Raw genomic sequence first — 24,054 nt, forward strand, 5'->3', positions numbered from 1 at the left:
CTACAGTTACATAATAATCACTGATATTGGGAATAATAGGATAATAGTAATAGGATTAATAATAATGAACCAACTCATTGCAAAGTCATAGCTTAGTAATGGAGAAATAGTGGCCAAAGTACTGCTGTTGGATTTTGAATCAACTTAAGAAAATAGAGCAAGTCTGAGCCATAAGTTCAATGATTTCTCAGAACTGCAGGCGACATAGATTTCAACAATGTCACGATATCAACTGAATGTGTTATCAGTGTGCTCTAATAACCTCATATCAGAGAGTCCATGTATGGTATATAAATATAAATTGTGGTTTAAAAATATAAAAATCCTATATTCTTAATAAGTTCATACTCATCTTCATCCCTTTCAATTTAATAATCTACAGAAAAGAATTGATAATTCTTGTTAGGGAAAATTTTGAATAATTTGTATCCGTTACATAATTTATACTTTCACTATTAACTCAAGTAAAAGTAAAATTTAATACTTTTTTAATATTAGGGTTTATAGTATGATCCAGTAAAAATCTTATTTCTTAGTTTTTGAAAGTACAGTCAGTTATTTTTCATGGTAGTTATGTTCTATAGAGTTACTGAGAAAACTGAATTAGCAAATACTGAATTTCCCAGGAGAAATTGTCCCTATGGTTAGGACCTGTGACTCTCTGGTCAAAGCATTCTCATTAACCAATTAACACATAACCTCCTTTTATGTATGTTTCTATTTAAGGACACCTCATTTGATAGATATTATTGACCCATGGACATTGAACCTATGACCAACACCACTATAATTCATGCCTGGATGAAGTTTATCTAACTCATATATTTTCTCACATCATAGCTTATTGCACTTGGAAAAACTAAATAGAACTTTAGCACTGTGCTTGTGGGCTGTTCCAAACAGTCAAGAACAAAAAGAAGTGTAAAACTGTGAAAAATGTGACATTAAATAGACGGCACAAGGGGCACTTATCTATAGTATGAGTACTCAACTGGGAAGGCAGGCCATTGCCTCATTTTCGCTGTAGCTGGGAGCACATATGTTGCATGCATCACGTTGTTGCTTCTCTACGTGTGTCTGTGAATGACTAAAAATGCTCCACAATATGGATTTTTAGATTACAAATAAATTTTAACGTGTAGGTGAATTCACATAGAATTTGTGAATAATGACAATCTATTGTATCTTTTAAACTTATTTCACTCTCCTTCCTTTGTAACCACTTATATATCCTTATATCTTTCTAACTGTAGAGGAATATCTGGAATTGTACTCAGAAATAGTTGTCAATACTATTGGATTGTGGAAATTAAAGTTGAAAACAAAAATATAATAGTACACATTTTTACAGATATTAAGAAGTGATTATTATTAAAAATGTACGTTAAACTATGATATTAGGTCTTGTAAAAATAAAATAATGGTAAGACTTTTTGTTCACCACAATAGTATTCGGGCTTCCCTCCATTACAATTAAATTTTCACTAAGAGGTGAAGAGATAGGCAATCATATATGGCAGGTTTTAATGCAAAACATATTTTAGAGGAAAACTTGACAAAATTACCAAAAGTTTCAATATTTCCATTCATTTCATTTAGGAATTTTGTCCAGGGAGGGGATAAAATCACAAAAAATATTTCTTAGAATATTATTATGGTTGTAATCATGCTCAACCCAATGGAGCAGCCATAAGAGGTCTAAAAAGAAAGTACAGCTTCTAGAAAACAGATTTTTAAAGAATTCAGGTGGCATTTTAAAAAAAGATTTTTTATATTTTATTGAAAGGCAGAGTGACAGAGAGAGGGAGAGGTAAATCTTCCTTCTTTTTTTTTTAACTTTTATTTAATGAATATAAATTTCCAATGTACAGCTTATGGATTACAATGGCTTCCCCCTCCCATAACTTCCCTCCCACCCGCAACCCTCCCCTCTCCTGCTCCCTCTCCCCTTCAATTCACATCAAGATTCATTTTCAATTCTTTTTATATTCAGAAGATCAATTTAGTATACATTAAGTAAAGATTTCAACAGTTTGCACCCACATAGAAACACAAAGTGGAACATACTGTTTGAGTACTAGTTATAGCATCAAATCAAAATGTACAGCACATTAAGGACAGAGATCCCACATGAGGAGCAAGTGCACAGTGACTCCTGTTGTTGACCCAACAAATTGACACTCTAGTTTATGGCGCCAGTAACCACCCTAGGCTGTCGTCATGAGTTGCCAAGGCTATGGAAGCCTTCCAAGTTCGCCGACTCTGATCCATTGGTTAACTCCCCAGATGGGTGCAACAGCTGGGGCTGAGCTAGGCAGAAGCCAGGACCAGGAGCTCCATCAGGGTTTCTCTTGTGAGTGGCAGGGCCCCAAACACTTGGACCATCCTCCCCTGTTTTCAGGCACACCAGCAGTGAGCTGGATCAGAAGCAGAGCAGCTGGGACTAGAACTGGCATTCTGATAAGAGATGTCAATGTTGCAAGTGTTGACCCCTGGGTAGCATTATTAATGTAAGGACAAGGTAAAATAACCATGCATACAGACATGTATATTTAAAAAACTTGAATAATATATAATCAGAATTTCAGCACTGGTTACATCTAGGAGTTATGATCCATTAAAAAAATTTCTAAGCATGATTCACAAGTTCTTCAGTATATATTTGTCATTTATAAATGAAGATAAAATGAATAGTAAATTATAATTTAAAATATATTTAGTTCCTTAAGGAAGCATAATGACAAATGATATAATTTATATAAATATAGATAGTTTTTTTGAGGTTGTGACTGGTATTTTTTTTAAACTTTTATTTAATGAATATAAATTTCCAAAGTACAGCTTATGGATTACAATGGCTTCCCTCCCCATAACTTCCCTCCCACCCGCAACCCTCCCCTTTCCCACTCCCGCTCCCTCTCCCCTTCCATTCACATCAAGATTCATTTTCAATTCTCTTTATATACAGAAGATCAGTTTAGTATATAAGAACTGTTTTATTTGGTATAATTTACATATAACCTCGTGACACAGATTTAATTATATTTAATTTAATTTTGAGAGTACCCCTAGATTCAGAGAGATAAGCATATAACTTTAAGCCCCCAGTTAATAAATGCAGACAGAGTCAGGATTTATATGCAAACCTTCCCACTTTGACCTGCAAATGAGTGTCAGGATTAGGAGGCCAATATACTGTAGAGAGCAACAGAACAATCCAACATTTTGTTACCTTAAAAAAAGATGCTTTCCATAACATATGTCATTTCTTTCAACTTCACAAACACAATGAGTAAATGATAGTACTTCTATAGATAGTTTTTTAATATTATCTTTAGAAATTATTCAATCAGGAATATATGATATCCAATGTACTATTCATTCATTGAATCAATGTGTGGTAAGTGGAAGAAAGCTTTCCTAGTTTTATAATCTTTCTCACTTTCTGGGGTTGGGGCTTTGAGCAGTGTGGTTAACTTAGTGACGGAGAAGCTGTGTATGAACGTATATGGAAAATACAGCTGTTAAATCAGAGATGCCTGCAACTATTCAATGGAGACATCAAGCAGATAGTTATGTTTGTGAACCTGAAGGTTAGATGAGAAGTCATTTGATAGGCACTGGCTTCTAGATGGTACACAAAGTCATGGGATTTAATGCAATTAGCTAGGGAGCCGGTGCTCTGGAACATGTCAACACAGAGAGGAAGACTAGAAGATGAGGAGATACCAGGGAGACGGAAAAGATAAAAAGCCATTTGGTGTAGGGTTGTGAATTAGTACACAGTTTTGTGATTCCCAAGTGTTTGTGCTGTTTTCCAGTTATTGAAGCTCTGTATGATGCTTTTATTTCTTTTTATGCTTATCTTTTTTTCTCTTCATAAAAGAGTTCAAATAATATTTGAAGGGGTAGATTTGCCAGATAGTTATGACTAAGATGACTTCCTTTACTCTAAACCTTTTGGGCACCATTCCAGTTTTATACAACCTTCAAACCTGTGTAAATTGTTTGGTGAGTTCATTATCTAAGTCTCCGAACAGAAAAGCATATCATCCCAAAGCCAATTCTCACTCCCATAAACTGGAGAAATGGGCCATTTACCTTAAAGGATCTTTCCAAGAGGGGCCATCTACTTATGGGGTCCTTCAAAATTCATGCTTTCCTATTTTTCATTTTTATATTTTTCACATTTCAATAGTGGTATCGTACTCATAAAAAGTTGAGCTAATTACAAAAACAATTAACCTTTACTCTTGTATATGCCCATCTGCCACCAAACACAGATCAAGATGTAGAAATTTCCCCATACCCAAGCCACTTCCATGCCCTTTCCCAGTCAACACCAGCACCCTTCTCTGCCTTCTATCACAGTTATGACTTTACTTTTCATAGTTAGAGTTATCTGTCCTTGAACTTTTTATAAATGGAATTGAACAGTATTTCTCCTTGGTGTATGACTTCTTTTATAGAATGTATTGTCTGTGAGATGCATCCATGTGGTTGCATTTGGTAGTGGCTCATCCTTTTTAAAGTATTTTTTGAGTATTTCATTTCATGAATTTATCAAAATTTATCTATCCATCCTACTGATGATGGACACGTGGGTTGTTTCCATGGTTTGAGTATTATGAATAATTGTGTGTTAATTACAGAGTACTAGAACAAAAAAAATACTAAAAGAGATAAAGTATTACATTGTACATCAACAGTCAGGACAAGGGCTGATCGAGTCACTGTTTCTCATAGTGTCCATTTCACTTCAACGGGTTTCCCCTTTGGTGCTCAGTTAGTTGTTGCCAATCAGGGAGAACATATGATGTTTGTCCCTTTGGGACTGGCTTAATTCACTCAGCATGATGTTTTCCAGATTCCTCCATTTTGTTGCAAGTGACCGGATTTCATTGTTTTTGACTGCTGTGTAGTATTCTATAGAGTACATGTCCCATAATTTCTTTATCCAGTCTACTGTTGATGGGCATTTGGGTTGGTTCCAGATCTTAGCTATTGTGAATTGAGCTGCAATAAACATTAAGGTGCAGATGGCTTTTTTATTAGCCAAATTAATTTCCTTTGGGTAAATTCCAAGGAGTAGGATGGCTGGGTTGTATGGTAGGGTTATGTTCAGGTTTCTGAGGAACCTCCAGACTGACTTCCATAGTGGCTTAACCAGTTTGCATTTCCACCAACAATTTGCATTAGTGGAAAGCTGGGACACTGGTTAAAAGTATGATTCCTGAATTCATATTATCTGGGCCCAAACCCTAACATTCTGGTTTTGTTGCTTGCTAGCTGTGTTACTGGGAATCAGTTCCATTTCATTCGCCAAATATTTATTGAGTTCCTAAATGTGCTGGGCATTGTTCAGTAACAAAACAGGAAAAATTTCGTGTTTTCATGCAGCTTACATTCCAGTGTGCACCATTTGTAAAGCAATCCTGAGAGTCATGTCTTAACTCACAGGCTAGTGATGAGTTCACAGTGGGAAAGTGTCTGAAACACAGTACATCAAAGCATTGCCTCTTATGATTACATGGACAGAATTCTGCAATTCTCAGCTCTTCTTTCAATGAGAAAAAAGACTAAGAATGGATTTGACATAGTGTGCAACTGACTACTTCTATTTGGTCATTTGAGAAAAAGCATTGATTACTCACCTAAGAAATACATTTCAGTTCTATGCCTAACACAGAGAGTAACACCTACATGGAACTCTGGTTTCCTAAGAATTACTTTATCCTCATATCCTTCCTAGTGTTCAAAATATTTCCTAGGGCCGGTGCTGTGGTGCAGTTGGTTAAAGCCCTGGCCGGAAGCGCTGGCATCCCATATGGGCGCCAGTTTGAGTTCCGGCTGCTCCTCTTCCAATCCAGCTCTTTGCTATGGCCTGGGATAGCAGTAGAAGATGGCCCAAGTCCTTGGGCCCCTGCACCCACGTGGGACACCCAGAAGAAGCTCCTGGCTCCTGGCTTCAGATCGGCGCAGCTCCAGCTGTTGCAGTCATCTAAGGAATGAACCAGCAGATGGAAGACCTCTTTCTCTGTTTCTACCTCTCTCTGTAACTCTGTGTTTCAAATAAATAAATAAAATAAATATTTTAAAAAAAAACAAATTATTTCCTAGGATTGTCTTTTGCAGTAGAAATAATATTTTTACTATTTTCAGCAAATAATGCAATGATTAGTTTTATTGTTTCCAAAATCTATAATGTATTCGTTTCCTAGGGTTGCCATAGTGAAGTACAATAAACTGGGTGACTTAAAACAATAGAACTTTATTATCTTTAGTTCTAAGGTCTGGATGTTTGATATCAAAGTATCAGCAGGACCACATTCCCTCTCAAGACCTCAGGGGATGAAACTTCTTGCCTGTTCCAGCTTCTGGTGGCTCCTGGAGTTCCTGTGATAATGAAACTCCAACCTCTACCTTCATATTTTCACACGACCTTTTCTGTGATGTCTCTCTGTGTCTCCTCCCCTTCCTACAAAGTCTGTTACTGAACACAAGGTCTACCCTGCCCAGGATGATTTGATCTTGAGATCTTTGAATAATTATGTCTCCCTAGATTTTATTTACAAATAAGGTCACATTCTGAGGTTCTGGGTAGACAGATTTTGGAGGAATATTAACCAGTCCACCAAAAATAATGACAGTCTTATCAACAATACCAGTGTTCTGGTCTTTAAGTACTTAATATAACTGGGCAGTCATTGTGGCACAGCAGGTTAAGCCACAGCTTAGGACACTCACATCTGAGTGCCAGCTGGAGTTCTAGCACTCCTGCTTCTGATACTGCTCCCTGAAAAATGTCCTTGGAAAGGCAGCAGAAGATGACCCAAGTACTTGTGCCTCTGTCATCCACATGGGAGACTTGGATTGAGTTCCTGGCTCCTGGCTTTGGCCTGGCCCCATCCTAGCTGGTATGGACATTGGAGTTTTGGACCAGCAAATGGAAGATCTCTCTCTCTCTCTTTCTCTTTAGCTCTCTTTGTAGCTCTGTCTTTCAAATAAATAAATAAATACATCTTATACCTTATAAATATAAATATAATTTTTATATGTAAGAAACTCACTGGCATCTTTGTAAAAATTGGATGTAACCTCCAACTTTTGTGAGTGTGATTTTGAGGTCAGAGCAAGATAATGTTAACAAACTGTATCCTAAGATGCTTCACGTTCAGACGTTGTAGAACTTTGGGAAGACTCATATCTCTATAAGAACTGAGGTCTGAAAAGGTTAAGGGCTGTGTCAATGGTAAATTTACTGGAAACATATGAGACGCATATGCACAGAGATTCAAACTTTTCTGCTATTTCTTGTGATGATATAGGAATTCTGGAAATCCATTATTCACATGAAATTCTTCAGTAGGCTAATGTCGATTGTTGTGCCTTGTGACATTTCTATTGATTTCCCAGAAATTAAAACCTCTAAATTCTGATATCTCTGTTAAGGGAAATTCCAAAAGCACTTACAGTAAAATGAACATGCAGTGGTTAGTTTTTAGCGATTGGGTTATTGCAGTGTTTTGTAGTTGTTTAAATTAGACTTGAAAAGTGAAGCTTTTACTCTGTCCTGACCAGACAGCAAAATTAGCACTTAGTATAATGACGGAGCAAGGAAATGGAAATTGTTACTCATTTATTAAAAATGAACACCTACTATGTTCCATTTTCTGGACTATGTGTTAGGAATGCCACAGTGATCAAAACAATGCACCTCTCTTCAGGGAAAGCCTACTCATTTGAGACATGTGAACACCTTTTTGTGTAGGGAAGGTAGTGAGACGGAGTGGCATGAAGGCAGCCTTCTAAGACACAAGTAAACACAGAGTCCCAAAGGAATTTAAAGGAAGTGGTCCCTAATCTATTAGGCCTACTAACTCCTTTTCATTATTATTAACTATCATTAGGTGAACATCTTTTATGTAGAGATAGCTGGTCACAGGGCTTTCTTCTAAACAATACTTTACATAGTATGTTCTAGTTGTCAGTCAACTTGTACTATTGTGTTGGTCTATGAATTTTGGAAAATTGCCTACATTTCTGATTCTCTGTAAAAAATCTAAGGCAATTAAAATAACTGAAAATCCAGATAGGGAACAATGTAATGAAACTTAGGTGTTCTGTATATTGTTTATGTATTATTCTAAATTACTTGTGTATGTATGTGGATTTACTTTAAATAAACAGAAGAATAGTGGTGAAAAATTGACCTTTTGAGAATCAGACTTCTTGGGCCGGCACCACGGCTCACTTGGTTAATCCTCCACCTGCGGCGCCGGCACACCAGTTCTAGTCCCGGTTGGGGTGCCGGATTCTGTCCCGGTTGCTCCTCTTCCAGTCCAGCTCTCTGCTGTGGCCCGGGAAAGCAGTGGAGGATGGCCCAAGTGCTTAGGCCCTGCACTCGCATGGGAGACCAGGAGGAAGCACCTGACTCCTGGCTTCGGATCGGCGCGGTGCACTGGCTGTGGCAGCCATTTGGGGGGTGAACCAACAGAAGAGGAAGACCTTTCTCTCTGTCTCTCTCTCTCTCTCTCTCTCACTGTCTAACTCTGCCTGTCAAAAAAAAAAAAAAAAGAAAGAAAGAAAGAAAGAATCAGACTTCCTAAATTATGTGAAAAATTAAAAATACAGTGAAAACAAAAAGAAATTATTTGACAAATATCTATATACCTATCACCTAGCTTTGGTAAATTTTAGCATTTTTGACATCTTTTCTTCAGATAATATTTCCTAAGAAGTCAAACATCACATATATCTTTGAATTCCCATATCGCTTCTCCGTTCCATTCCCTTTTCTTACTCATCCGAGATAATCTCTAGATTCCATTAAGATATTATTGTCAATAGGGTGTTTTGTTAGCTTGTCATAATCCAATCTCATTTTCTTTGGAATAGAAAAATCTTCAATTTGTTTGTAGAGAAGATTATATTGTTCCATTGTCCTTGCAATAAGTGTACTCTTAGTTCTAAAAGTAGACCATTAGCATTGTTGTGTCTAAGTACTAGGAAATCCCCTTAGAAACAGGGGAAAACTTCTTTATCCATTTCTTCATCCTGCTACTGGAACATAGGTATGATGATTGGAGCTCTAGTAGTGTTCTTGGACCCTAGAATAAGAAATATTCTGTGGGAAGGGAAGAGAGACCATTGGGAAGATCCTGAGACTGTGAATACCTTATAGATTGGCTATACAAACCTTGAGTGGCCAATCTCTCTGAATATCTTTGATATTAGAGAAAAATCGATCATTATGTATGGCTTTATGTCTTCAATTTTTGTTTAAAAAAGTTGAACCTAATCCTAGCATATTTAAAATATCAATAAAAAATTTGTTTTTTATTTTTAATATTTTTATATTTTATTTTTTTCTTTCATTCTTTTTAAAAATTTTTAAAATTTATTTATTTGCATGCATTTCATAAATACAGCTTTAGGACATAGTAATTTTCCCACCATACCCACCCTCCAACCCACACACCTACCCCTCTTCCTCTTCCCTTCCTGTTCCTAGTCTTATTTTTAATAAGATCTATTTTCATTTAACTTTATACACAGAAGATTAACCCTATTCTAGGCAAAGAAGTCAACACTTTGTATGAAAAAGAAAACAAAAACAAAAAACTGTTCCTCAACAGTCCAGACAAGGGCTGTTCAAAGTCATTGCATCTTGAAGGTAATTTCATTTTTCTTTGAAACTTCATAATCTTTAAAGAAGAACCTAAGAATGATACATCTTTTGCAAGTACTTAGAAATAGTTATCACTTATGAAACATAAGAATATCCTCCACTTAATACACTAAAATGAAGTAGTTCTTTGAGAACAAGTTTCACTAGTAAGTCTCATAATACAACTCTTTGAGGACTGAAGTCCTGCATGGGAAGTTAGTGCATAGTGACTCTTGTTGTTTATTAAACAGTTAACACTCTTATGTATGATGTCAGTGATCACCCAAGGCTCTTGACGTGAGCTGCCTAGGCTATGGAAGTCTTTTGGATCCACAAACTCCTTCAGTTTTAGGACAAGGCCATAAGCAAAAGTGCAAGTTCTCTCCTCCCTTCAGAGAAATGTACATCCTTCTTTGGTGGCCACTTCTTTCCACTGGGGTCTCACCCACAGAGGTCTTTCATGTAGAACATTTTTTTTGCCACAGTGTCTTGGCTTTCCATGCCTGACATGTTCCCTTGGGCTTTTCAGCCAGACCTGAATGCCTTAGGGCTGATTCTGAAGTCAGAGCGCAACTTTAGGTGATTGTCATTCTGTGAGTCTGCTGTATGGACTGCTTCCCATGTTGGAGCATTCACTCCTTTTTAATTCTATTGCTTTTAATGAACCCTTAGTCCTATTTATATGATCACTTTAACACTTTATCCTATCTATATAATCACTTTAATCTTATCCTATCTATATGATCACTTTAATCTTTTTTTAACATTTATTTAATGAATATAAATTTCCAATGTACAGCTTATGGATTACAATGGCTTCCCCCTCCCATAACTTCCCTCCCACCCGCAACCCTCCCCTCTCCCGCTCCCTCTCCCCTTCCATTCACATCAAGATTCATTTTCAATTCTCTTTATATACAGAAGATCAATTTAGTATACATTAAGTAAAGATTTCAACAGTTTGCACCCACATAGAAACACAAAGTGAAACATACTGTTTGAGTACTAGTTATAGCATCAAATCAAAATGTACAGCACATTAAGGACAGAGATCCCACATGAGGAGCAAGTGCACAGTGACTCCTGTTGTTGACCCAACAAATTGACACTCTAGTTTATGGTGCCAGTAACCACCCTAGGCTGTCGTCATGAGTGCCTAGGCTATGGAAGCCTTCCAAGTTTACCGACTCTGATCATATTTAGACAAGGTCATAAAAGACAGGGTGAGGATAGTAACCAATGATCCTAAGAGTGGCATTAACCAGGTCTGAACAATTATACAGTATTAAGTGGGCAAGAGGACCATCAGTACACACAGGTTGGGAGTAGAGCCATTGGTGGTAGAGTAGAGGTTATGATTACAAAGGAATGAGGCGCAAGTGCACTAGTCAGGGTCTAGAACAAAGGACAGAGTCATTATTAGAGGAGCTAAGAAAGGTGCTGTCTAAGCTACAATTAAGTTTTCTGATTGAGAGGCAAATAGAACCTGACAGAAGGGGCTTGATAATAATCTGTTGAATTTAGGCCTTGTAAGTTGAGGCCCAGACCTATCTATCTCTTCACATGGGGTACATCCTAAGGGAGGTGTGAACCTCCTAGGGGAAGGCACTCTGTTGACTTTCATTACTTAGCTGGCCTGGGAGGAGAGCTGGCCAGGTAAAGGCAGGGGGCATCTCTAACAAGAAATTTACAGTTCTGCCTGCAATGTTGCTGACCCTACTTGGCCATCCCCTCAGCTGCAGTGGTCACTTTGGAAGTTGGGCTGAGTGAAGGGCTTTTCAGCTTAGAGCCAATAAGATCTGTGGCTCTGACCTGGGCATCCTTCGACTCCAGGGCAGGTCCATTTCCAGTGATCCAACTCTTGGCAGAGCTGCCAGGGCTCTTCACAAGCTGACTTCTGCTGAAGCCCAGGCTTACCACATTGAAAGCCACTGCAGTAGACTGGCCTGTTGGGTCTCCTTGAGGGCAGATCACTGTACAGATCAGCCATTAATAGGCCTGCCACCCATTGCTTCTGATGCCTAGCTTTCTTTTCCTCATGGTTTGTGTTAAAGCAGACCAGAGGATGCAAGTCAAGGGAGTGCCCAAGTCCCATCTCTAATCTTTGGTGGCCTGAACTACAAGTCTATAGTCACAGGCATGTTCTGTAGTAGTTTTTCTAAGGTAGACAATGCCCATGAGGAAAATTATATTCTCACTTAAAAACTTTCTTTCCCTTTGGTCTGAAAGGGAGGTTTTTTCTACTTACTGTTTACTTCGCTGATGGCAAAGTAAATCTAGCTATGAGATTATAATTTAAGTTCTTATTTTGGCTATGCTATTACAGAAAAATGTTAGCCATCTCTTTTATAAAGTCTAAAGATTAAATTGTGTGTCCTACAGATTCCTTTATAATAGAATTAGTTTCCTACCTTGAGGAGAACAGATAAATGAATTCTAATTGTTCAAAAACAGCTGAATTTTTATTAAGAGCTATCGGTTATTTAAATATGTGCTTATTTTCAAAGATTTGAATAATCACCTTGTAACAATGATCAAATTTGGTCTATGTTATGTCATGATTTTAAGGAATCTTGTTTCAACCAGATATTTTGGATTTTGAGCCTTCTTGGCATTCTTGACAGGCATTCAAAAAATCAAAGTTTCAAACAATCTGGACTCTAAAATTTCCAGTAAATCTTGGACTTTGGTTTTTGCAGTTTGGGCCCAACTGAAAAAAATTGAAGGACCTATGTCTCTCATCTTATAGAGACACCAACTAATCAGGCTATTTGGATTATATTAGAAGTACTGTCAAGATGTGACGTGGTACTAAATTTTAAGTTTCTAAAATAGACAATGCTATTAATACAAATGTTTTAGAATTAAAAAGTCTAATGATCTTGTGTTACTAGACATGATAGTTATCTTAATGAGAAAGCCCCAGAGGCCTAAAGGGTTAAATACTTGTAAAATCCTACAGGTGCTTTCAAAAATACTGTGAAGTAAGCAAGTGCCTCTTGTTGGTTGATGAGTTTATAATTTTAAACATGGCGACTTAAAGTCTCTTGTCATCCACAGTCATATATGATTTGCTGCTCATAAAACTAAAGCGTTGTTGGTTCTGTGATTAGCTGTCCTCCTATAGGTTCCTATGGACTTTTTCCAGCCACTTCTATTGTATTCAGTACTTTGGGATGGCTCTGTAAACAGATGAAGCCAATAATGTATTGACAGTACCAACTGAGAGAAAGTATGGTTAACTGAGGTTACTAAAAACAAAAAGCAATTCAAATCAATTGGCAATCTACAAAAAGAGTTAAAGATTTTAAAAAGCTGTTATTAAAATTGCTATATTGGTCTATTATGTTATGTTATATGTGTGTACATATTGTATGTCCACATGGGAAAATTTTATTAAGAGTTTTATTTTAATTGGCTTATAGAAAAGATTGTCCATAAATTTAAGCTGCTAAAATTAATCAAAGATACATTTTAATTCATGTGACCTGAATCTCTGCATCATATGTTTTATACTTGTTGGTAGAAAGAAACTAAAAACATTTTATATGTTTGTGCTCAAGTTTACTGGTTAAACAAACTACACCATGTTAGATATTTAAGAGGTGTTTCCAAATACATGATTCTTAAAATTTATAGAAGGCATTGGACCCTCTGGTAAATGTTTTCTTAAGTTGTTATCTAATGGTTGAAACGGTTTGCTAAGTATTCATGTAATATTGCTATTGTCAGCAAGCGATCTAGGACTTGCTCCCTCATTTCTCTATTCTAAGCCCAACTTGTTCTTTCATTTCTCTATGATCACTTTAATCTTATCCGGATGATCTCTTCTGCAGTAATCCTGTTTTCCAGCACCATTTGTTGAAGAAATTATTCTTGCTTCAGGCATTGATTTAATTGCCTTGCCAAAGATAAGTTGGTTGTAGATGCAAGGATTGATTTTTGGCATTTCTATTCTTTTCCATTGGTCTCTCCATTTTTCTTTGAGCCAGTACCAGGCTGTTTTGATTATAACTGCCATGTAGTATGTCTTGAAATCTGGTATTGTGATGCCTCCAGCTTTGTTTTTGTTATATAAGATTGCTTTAGGTATTTGGGGTCTCCTGTGTTTCCATATGAATCTCACATAATTTTTTCTATATCTGAAAATAATTTCTTTGATATTTTGACTGGTATTGCATTGGATCTGTAAATTATTTTTGGTAGCATGAACATTTTGATGATATTTATTCTCCCAATCTGTGAAAATGGAAGATTTTTCCATTTTTTGTATCTTTAATGCTTTGATATTCTCATCATAGAGATATTTGACATCTTTGGTAAAATTTATTCCAAGGTATTTGATATTTTTGGTAGCTATTGTAAATGGGATTGGTCTTAGTAGCTCTTTCTCAGCCTTGGTATTATCTGTGTATACAAAGACTATTGATTTTTCTTTGTTGATTTTTATATCCTGCTACTTTTCCAAACTCTTCTATGAGTTCCAATAGTCTCTTGATGGAGTCTTTTGGATCCCCTATATATAGAACCATGTCATCTGCAAATAATGATAGTTTCACTTCTTTATTCCCAATTTGCATCCCTTTATATCTTTTTCTTACCTGATGTCTCTGGCTAAAACTTCCAGGACTGTATTGAATAACAATGGTGAGAGTGGGCATCCTTGTCTGGATCTCAGTGGGAATGCTTCCAACATTTTCTGTTCAGTAGAATGCTGGCTATGTGTTTGTCATTAATTGCCTTGATTGTGTTGAGAAATTTTCCTTCTATTCCCAATCTGCTTAGAATTTTCATCATGAAAGGGTGTTGTATTTTATAAAATGTTTTTTCTGCATCTATTGAGATAACTATATGGCTTTTGTTCTTCAGGTTTTTTTTTTTTTTAACTTGAGACTTGTTTTATGGGCTAGCATGTGGTCAACCCTAAAGAGAGTTTCATGCAATGGTGAGAAAAATGTGTATTTTGAGGCTGTAGGATGGAAAGTTTTATAGATATCTGTTAGGCACATTTGGTTTATTATGTCAGTTAACTCTTTTGTTTCCTTGCTGTTTTTCTTTCTGATGATCTATCCACTTCTGAAAGCGAGGTATTGAAGTCCCCGATTACTGTTGTATTTGAGTCTATGTCTCCCTTTAAGTCCCTTAACATTTCTTTTAAGTAACCAGGTGCCTTGTAATTAGGTACATATATATTTATCAAAGTCACATCTTCCTGTTGAATTTATTCCTTAATCATTACATGGTGACCTTCTTTGTCTCGTTTAACAGTTTTTGTGTGAAACTCTATTTTGTCTGATATTAGGATGGCTACGTGAGCTCTTTTTTGGTTTCTGTGAGTATGGATTATCTTTTTTCCATCCTTTAACTTTCAGTCTGTGAGTATCATTGTTGGTGAGATGTGTTTCTTGTAGGCAGCAAATAGATGGGTTTTGTTTTTTAATGCATTCAGCCAGTCTGTGTCTTTTAACTAGAGAGTTGAAGCCATTTACATTCAGGGTGACTATTGTTAAGTAATGACTGTGCCCTGCCATTTTTCCATAAATATTCCTATTTTTTATTTCAGATTTCCTTTGAACTTTTACTGGGAGATATTCTTTCATCACCTTCTTTCATAGTGATGTCCCTGTTTCTGTGTGTCTGTGTGTAGTACATCCTTGAGCATCTTTTGTAGGGCTGGCTGAGTAGTGACAAAAGGAATTTGTTTCTAAAATCACTGTACTATTCTTAACATTTGACAATTCAGTTTTTAATGTTATATTTTGAGGTTTATTTATCTTAATGTATCAACATTCAGTTAATTTTTATTTATGTTTCTATCAATATATAATATCTTTAAAGATTCCTTATAGGTGATGATTTCTAACATTTTCTTCTAACAAAGATGGATGTGCTAAGCATTTCTGAAGAGATTTTCATTTCTCACTTAGGCTACAATGCCTTATGGACTTTGACACATGGAAATTGCATTCCAGAAAACATTCTGGCCTCTTTCTTAAATTCTAGTTTCCCTATAAGTTATTTGTGGGTTTTTATGTGAAAATTCTTCTGTGTGAAATGAAGACAGCTTATCATTTTCCAATTCTCTTGCCTCTTGATTTTTTCCCTCATCTTATTGCATTGTCTGAGGCCTCAAGTACAATGTCAAATGGAAAGTGTCTTTTTCCTTTTGCTGTTTCATGAGTGCATTGTATTTTTACCTCTCTGAGTATATTTTATGCTCCCTGCATTTTTCTTCATGTCTTTGTCTTTTGTAATTGTGTTTGTTTATTATATTAAATGTATTCTTCAAATAAAACTTGGCAATTCTTTGCTGTCCATTTATTTGAAAAGTAAGGCATGTAAAAACCTATTGAAAGGCCAATACAAGGACTGGTGTCTTGTTGAGTGGTGGCCTTCATTGCAGATTAACTGAGCAAATAGTCAATTCTTTCCTTGAAGAATATCTAATTATCCAGCAGCTGTTGATCTTTTACACGGGCTTGTCAGTCTCCTAAGGAGTTCCAGAATCCTCTGGTTTCCTGCCTGGGTATATCAGTATGATTGATGACATTCTGGGAGTTGAGTGAACAAAGGGGACTGGGCTTTCATTTTCAGCATTTTTGGTTCTGCTCTCTTCTCTCAGCTGTGCCTGTTATCCAAGAGTCCAGAGGTTTCTAGATTGAGGTCTCCAATGATGAACCAGCAGCCTTTTATGTATGGCTCTGGGCATGAGAGGGAATGGGAAGAGTAGTTATGCAGGTTGTAGGAGATGTATTAGGAGTCCAAGTTCTTCTTACACATACCTTTAATCAGTCATTCTATTCTTTGTTTCTTGATACAGCTAATGTCAAAAGTAACTGGTATTTCTGATTCTTGGTCTCTATCCAATTAGAGTTAAGCTGGAAAACAGAGTAAGGTTTAAGCTTAGGGTTAGATCAGTTTATTTCCCCACTTGAATTAATCCTGGGCCTACCTAATGATTTGACATTTGCCTTCCACTTGTCCCCGAGTCTGAGAGCAGGTCTCCAGCTCTTTCCATATCATTTTAGGAATCCTCTTGCACACAGAACAATAGCAGACACACTGTGGATCCAGTATCCCAGACAGCATGCCACTTGGTTCTGCTCCCGATTATGAGTGGGTGGCGGGGGCCTCCAGACTCTTTCAGGCCTGATACTTGCCAACATCCACAAAGTGGGCAGGGGGATGGTTTTCCCTTTTCATAATTGGGAAAATTCTAAATATCCATTCAGTGACTCTGAGTGGTGACTGGAGCCCTGACCCCCATCTTTGATGATGAAGTTTTATGACAGTCACCCTGTGGGACCTGGGCCATTTGCCCACTACGACTCCAGACGCAGAGGTGCGAAGCTCTGGCTACAGCTGTGCTCACTTGTTATGTCCTTGCTCCGTTCCTCATTTGAGAGAAGTCAGCTACCCACCTCCCCATTTATTTCTGGCAACATGCACACACACACACACAAAATTATATTTCTGTCAGTTCTATTTGTTTGGAACAGAGGAACAAAGTGTAAGTGCAATGCTTCATTTTCACAGAAAGTCTAAATACCAGTTTATTAAAAATAAACACAGAAGCACTAACAACCTCAACAGCAAACAGCCAAATGAAAACCTACTTCCTTTTACTTGGAGGGAAAAAAAATGGTAAGATTTGAATGGTTTTGATTTGGATGGATTATCCAGGATATTGGAAGCGACTGTATTTGTGTTATCAAATGCCCCCTCACAAATCTTACTTATTATGAGCCCGAGTTCCTTCATCGGAAAATTCCAAGACCTTCCTCTCACGGGTCCCATTTTTATTTATGTCCCAAACATACAAGATGAACTGCTAAGAACCCGAGATTTCACTCTGCCTCATCTGTCTTGCTGAAACTTCCAATGCAAACAGAAAAGCATTTTCTTGTCTCCAGAGTCCTTGAGCACTGTTTGGCTGAGAGCACAGTAGAAGAGGGTTTGGAGGTGGTTCTCAATGGGCTGGGTGAGGTGAAGTGGACTTCTTTCAGCCCTGGCCCGCTGCCAAAAATGCACAAGTTCCCCAGAAAGACAAACAGTGAGAAGTTCTCCAAACACTCAGACTTTAATTTGCTTCTTGAAATGCCATGCTATTTTCTGTTTCTGGCAGGCATTGTTGTTCCTCCTCTAACCTCACAGAGACTAAATTCTAGTCTTACTTTTGGTAACAATTTTCCCTGAACTTTGTCAATTCAGTTCAACAAATAGCTACTGAAGGATACCAGGCGATCTTAGACACGAGGAGTAGAATGATGGACATAGCACAAATCTGGCCCCCAGTGACCTCGCTGTCTCTTGTCTGAGGACATCAACAGGCCTGCACACGGCAAGACTGAGCTCAGGTGCAAGCCTCTGTGCTAAGAGCTCTGGCTTCCCCAGGCTCAGATTGGCAGGACCATCGCTCACTATGAGCTCCTGAACAGGTTATTTGGCCTCTTTATGCCTCAGTTTCCCTATTTCCATAAAGAATATGATACAATTCTGTAAGGGTATATATGTGTAAATAAATATACACAGGTAATATGAACCATATGTTATGGAACCATTCAATACAGATATACACACAAACAGATGAATATGTTCATATATCTCTGTATATACTGTGATCTGTGTTTATACACAGTACATATTCATATACTGTATGCAAATGTGTATATATTTTATAAATCAATATATCTAATAAAATATATAAAATTAAAAATGTATACATACTATACATATAATTTGTTTATTATTATTATTATTATTATTTATTTGAAAGAGTTACAGGAGAGATAGAGACAGAGAGAGAGGTTTTCCATCTGCTGGTTCACTCCCCAAATGGCTGCAACTGCCAGATCTGAGCCGAAGCCAGGAGCTTCTTCTGGGTCTCCCACGTGGGTGCAGGACCCAGGGACTTGGGCCATCTTCTATTGCTTTCCCAGGCCATACCAGAGAGCTGGATTGGAAGGGAGCAGCTGGGTGTCCAGCCCAGCACCCACATGGGTTGCTGGTGCTGCAGGCTGGGGTTTTAACCTGTTTTGCCACTGTGCTAGACCCCATATTTATAGTATTCCCTTGTGAGAATACAGCGAGTTACATATAATTGTGGGTTACATATAATTGTAATACAATATGTTGTGAATTAAATATTCTAATACTTGTACATGTAAAAGATTTATAATTGAGACTGACAAATAAGAAGCTCTTCCTGGATATTAGCTTCTATTGTTATGTACATTTTAGCTGTGTACCATGAAGGAAAGATAGCAATGGTAATGCATGGAGCATGGACTTGAGAATCAGGCTAGCCTGGGTTCAAAACCTGCTGAACAGCTTATAAACTTGAGTAACCTTGTTTATGAAGCCCCTGGCCCTTTTCATAATCAATACTGAATAAATATTGCTGTTATTGTTATTATTTTTTCATGTCTCTGAATAGACTTCTTCATCTAAAAATATCACCATCATTATCTTTATATTGCAAGATTCTCCTCTGTGTTGGAAATAATATATATCTTAATGTTTGTGTGTGTGTGTGTGTGTGTGTCTGTACTTCAAAGAATTCATAGAAAATGAAGATTATGAGAAAGTTATGCATGAATTTCAGAACTTTTCCACCAAAACAAACTTATCTTTTAATTTCATTTTCCCACTTTTTGAATTTCCTGTGTGTACGTATGTGTATGTGTGTAATTTCTAGCACAAAAAGGTGCACTAAACCAATAAATGATGGACACCACCTTTATGGTTTTGTTGCAAAACTTCACCTATGTTTTTGATGCAAGTCATTCCCCATTCATCGGAGTGAGCTGTTTCAGTCTCCACCCAGCAAGTCTATTCTTGTGTGTGGACTAGAGTTCTCTCCGTGAAGGAGTGGCCCAGCCAGGAATCACACTTTTCCCTTGGTGTTTTGCATCAGAGAGGGACCAACGGACTCATTCTCCGAGGGGAACAGGAATGTAAGTGATAACTGTCCTGGTGGCTGTGATTAGGATGTGGATGTTGCTTTTTCCATGCTGACTTTCTCCTACCAGCTAGAGGCAGAGGACTCAGGAATCCCAGGAGCAGCAGAACCACAAGGTGAATCACTTTGTGGAGGAAAGTTTTCTGCCAAGCAGAAGCACCCACATTAGATTCTTACATGATAAAAGGTGAAGTTTGATCTGAAAGATTTGGACATGCAGAAAAGCTCAGGGAGGTATTTTAGGTGGAATAGGACAGAGGAAAATGAGGACTGTGTTCAGTAGAGAGTTGAATGACTCCTTTAAACTTGCACATTGAGTATAAAAAGGGAAATAGAATTAAAGATAGGCAGGTAGATTGAATCCAGATTGCAAAGGAACTGAAATTAGAAACATGTGTCTGACTTTATTCATCAACAATGGAGCACTAGCTGATGGTTTTGAGCAGAGGAGTGATATGATCAGAAACGCACCCAAAGATTTATCTGTACGTCTTGTGAAAGGTAGATGAGCCAGAGACATGAATTAGAAGTCTCAGTAAGAGTCTGGAGGAGAGGTCACCAGAGTCTGAGCTGGAAGGTGGCTTTGGAGGTAGAGCAAATGAGATGAACACAAAATATGTAATTGAGATGGGATACTAGATGGTCCTTTTCATAATCAATACTGAATAAACATTGCTATTATTGTTATTATTTTTCATGTCTCTGAAAACACTTCTTCATCTAAAAATATCATCATCATTACCTTTATATTGCAAGATTCTTCTCTGTTGGATTGGTTTTTGCGGGGCAGAGAGTAGGATAAAACAGAATCTTATGGTTGTTAACCTGTTTGGGAGGGTGCTGATGACATTAATAGAAGTGAGGAAGGGAAGGTGAGTATGGAAGAGGAAATGGGGTAGCTAATTTTATTTTGAACAGTAGCGGTGGGATATTTGTGTAGGAGAGCAAGTTGATGTTGGCCAACGTGTGGCTGTTGATTTTGCACTAGTGTGAAGGACTGAGCAGAAGTCAGAGAAGCAACATTTCCTGTAACAGGTGAATTTGCAAATCTGTTTGAAAGAAGAGGTCAGAGACTGATTTGGTAAGCTAATGGGACTGCAGATACAGTGTCTTGGTAACAAAATGCCATTGACCATTGACCGGTGGATTCAACAAAAGTGCATTTTCTCACAAATCAGGAGGCTACACATCCATGGTTGAGGGGCCAGTTAGTTAGATTCCCATGTGAGAGCTCTCGTTCTGACATGCAGTCAGCCACCTTCTCACTGTCCCTCACATTGTGGAGAGGGAGGGGGTGGAAGCATGCTCTCTGAAGCTTCTTCCTGTAAGGAAAGTAATCCCATCATGAGAGACCCACCCTCATCACTTCATTTGATCCCAATTACCTCTCAGAGGCCTGTTTCCAAAAACCAACACATTTGGAGTTAGGGCTTCAATGTATAAATTTTAGGGAGGAGGAAACACATTCAGACCACAGCACACATATCCATATCAGGAGAAAATAGAGGGAAGTGTACAGAGAAGATTCTTCTTTATGCAAATTTAATTAGGAAGGGCAAACATGACAGAAATTAAGTATTTTCAGGGGTTTCATAATGTAATGATGTTGGCCATATGTAATGAAAAAGGAACAGAAACCAGCAGTGAGGAAATACTCTCTCATTTTCGAGATTGGGAGTATCTGCCGCAGCAAGAATTAAGTCTTGGCCTTACCCAGTGTAGCATTACCTTCTCATGCATGTGACCAATTTTGAGACTTTCAACAAAAGCATTAGTTTATCCAGTTCCTAAAGTTTACTTGGCATGGCTTCTTTGCTAAATGTTCATATATATGGATTTCAAAATTCTCTGCATCCAAATAAACTTCCATTTTCCACAAACTTTTTGAAGCCCCCTCATAATAACAGCAAGATCATTTTTATCATTCTGCTGTTTGAATCTAAATATATCTAGACTTTGTATCTATTATATAAACCACTAGAATCCGAGACCTTAAAAAGCACCTGAGGTTCCTGTTTCATCAAAATACCAGTGATATTCATTGCAGATCTAGAAAAAAATGATGCTAAAATTCATATGGAAACACAAGAGACCCCATATAACTAAAGCAATCTTATACAGAAACAAAACAAAACAAAACAAAACAAAAAACCCAAAAAAAAACAGATCCAGAAGCACCACAATCCTGATTTCAAGACGTACTGCAGGGCAGTCATAACTAAAACAGCTTGGTACTGGCACAAAAATTGTAGACCAGCAGAACAGAATAGAAACTCCAGAAATCAACCCATGCATCTACAACCCACTTATTTTTGACAAAGTAGCTAAAATCAATCCCTGAGGTAAGGACAGTCTCTTCAACAAATGGTGCTGAGAAAAATGCAGAAGTATGAAACTAGACCCATACCTTATGCCTTACACAAAAATCCACTCAACATGGATCAAAGACCTAAATCTATGACCTGATACCATCACATTACTAGAGAACATTGGGGAAACTCTCTAAACTATCACATTACTAGAGAACCATCACATTACTAGAGAACATTGTAAACCATTGCATTACTAGAAAACATTGGGGAAACTCTGTAAGAGATTGGAGTAGGCAAAGACTTCTTGCAAAAGACTCCAGAAGCACAGGAAATCAGTGGCAAAATTGACAATGGAATTACATCAAGCTGAGAAAGTTCTGCACTGCAAAAGAAACACTCAGCATAGAGAAGAGGCAACCAACAGAATGGGAGAAATTATTTGCAAGCTGCGCAACTGATAAAGGGTTAACATCCAGAATCTATAAAAAGCTCAAGAAATTCAACAACAACAAAGCAAACAATCTAGTTAAGAAATAGGCAAAGGACTTAAACAGGTATTTTTCTTTTTTAAGATTTATTTATTTACTTAAAAGAGTCACACAGAGAGTGATGGAGAGGCAGAGAGAGAGAGAGAGAGAGAGAGAGAGAGAGAGAGGTCTTCCATCTGCTGGTTCACTCCCCAAATGGCTGCAACAGCTGGAGCCATGCCGATCCAAAGCCAGGAGCCAGGAGCTTCCTCCAGGTCTCCCATGTGGGTGCAGGAGCCCAAGGATGTGGGGCATCCTCCACTGTTTTCCAGGCCACAGCAGAGAGCCAGACTGGAAGTGGAGCAGCTGGAACTCGAACCGGCGCCCGCATGGGATGCCAGCACTGCAGGCAGCGGCTTTACCTGCTATGCCACAGTGCTGGCCCCCAGGCATTTTTCAAAAGAGGAAATTCAAATGGCCAACAGATACCTGAGAAAATGCCCAGGATCACTAGCCATCAGGGAAAAGCAAATCAAAACCATGGTAAAGTTTCACCTCACTCCAGTTAGAATGGCTCTCATACAGAAATTAACAAATGCCAAATGCTTGCAAGAATGTAGGGGAAAAGGTACCTTGGTCCACTGTCAGTGGGAATGTAAACTGGTGCAGCCACTGTGGAAGACAGTATGAAGATACCTCAGAAATCTGAATTAGGCCTACCATATGATCCAGTCATCCCATTCCCGGAAATTTACTCAAACCAAAAGAAATCAGCATATGAAAGAGTTATCTGTACTCCCATGTTCATTGCAGCACAATTCACAATAGCTAAGATATGGAGTCAACCCCACTGTACATCAACTGTTGACTTGATAAAGAAATTGTTATATATATATATATATATATATACATATATATATATGTATACACACACACACACACTATGGGGTACTACTCAGCTGTAAAAAAAAAATGAAATTCTGTCTTTTTTTTTTTTTTTTTTTTGGACAGGCAGAGTAGATAGTGAGAGAGAGAGACAGAGAGAAGGGTCTTCCTTTTGCCGTTGGTTCACCCTCCAATGGCCACTGCGCCCGGCTCATCGTGCTGATCCGAAGCCAGGAGCCAGGTGCTTTTCCTGGTCTCCCATGCGGGTGCAGGGCCCAAGCACTTGGGCCATAGCAGAGAGCTGGCCTGGAAGAGGGGCAACCAGGATAGAATCCGGCACCCCAACCCGGATTAGAACCCGGTGTGCCGGCGCCGCAAGGCAGAGGATTAGCCTGTTAAGCCACAGCGCCGGCCGAAATTCTGTCTTTTAAAACCAGGTGGATGCAACTGGAAACCACTATATTAGTGTAACAAGCCAGTCCCATAAACTCAGATATCATATGTTTTTCCTGATCTGAGGTAACTAATAGATTACCTAAAATATAATGTATTGGAGTCGATTAGACATTTTAACATTCAATGATTATTTACAGCCCTTGTCTCTTCCGTTGAGGAACAGTGTTTTTTTTTTTTTTTTTTTTTTTTTCTCTTCATACTATTTGCTGAAATCTTTACTTAGTGTAGGGTTAACTATATGATCATTAAGTAAATTGAAAATAGATCTTTGTGAAAATTAAGAGTGGAATGTGAGAGGGAGCA

General features: G+C 37.9%; 1 long non-coding RNA gene across 3 annotated transcripts in view; it reads left to right on the forward strand.

Moving 5' to 3' along the window:
- The window catches only part of LOC133775390 (uncharacterized), a 245,719-nt gene that overhangs the window by 43,730 nt on the left and 177,935 nt on the right, over window positions 1-24,054 (forward strand). Inside the window, exon 4 of one of the 3 annotated variants that reach the window (XR_009868239.1) lies at window positions 5,871-6,030. The exons of the other annotated variants lie outside the window; for them this stretch is intronic. This is a non-coding gene — a long non-coding RNA (uncharacterized LOC133775390). Of the gene's footprint in view, window positions 1-5,870; window positions 6,031-24,054 lie in introns of those variants that run through there. 3 annotated transcript variants of the gene reach the window in all.

The sequence above is a fragment of the Lepus europaeus genome, chromosome 16, assembly GCF_033115175.1.
Source record: "Lepus europaeus isolate LE1 chromosome 16, mLepTim1.pri, whole genome shotgun sequence".
NCBI classification, from domain to species: Eukaryota; Metazoa; Chordata; class Mammalia; order Lagomorpha; family Leporidae; genus Lepus; species Lepus europaeus.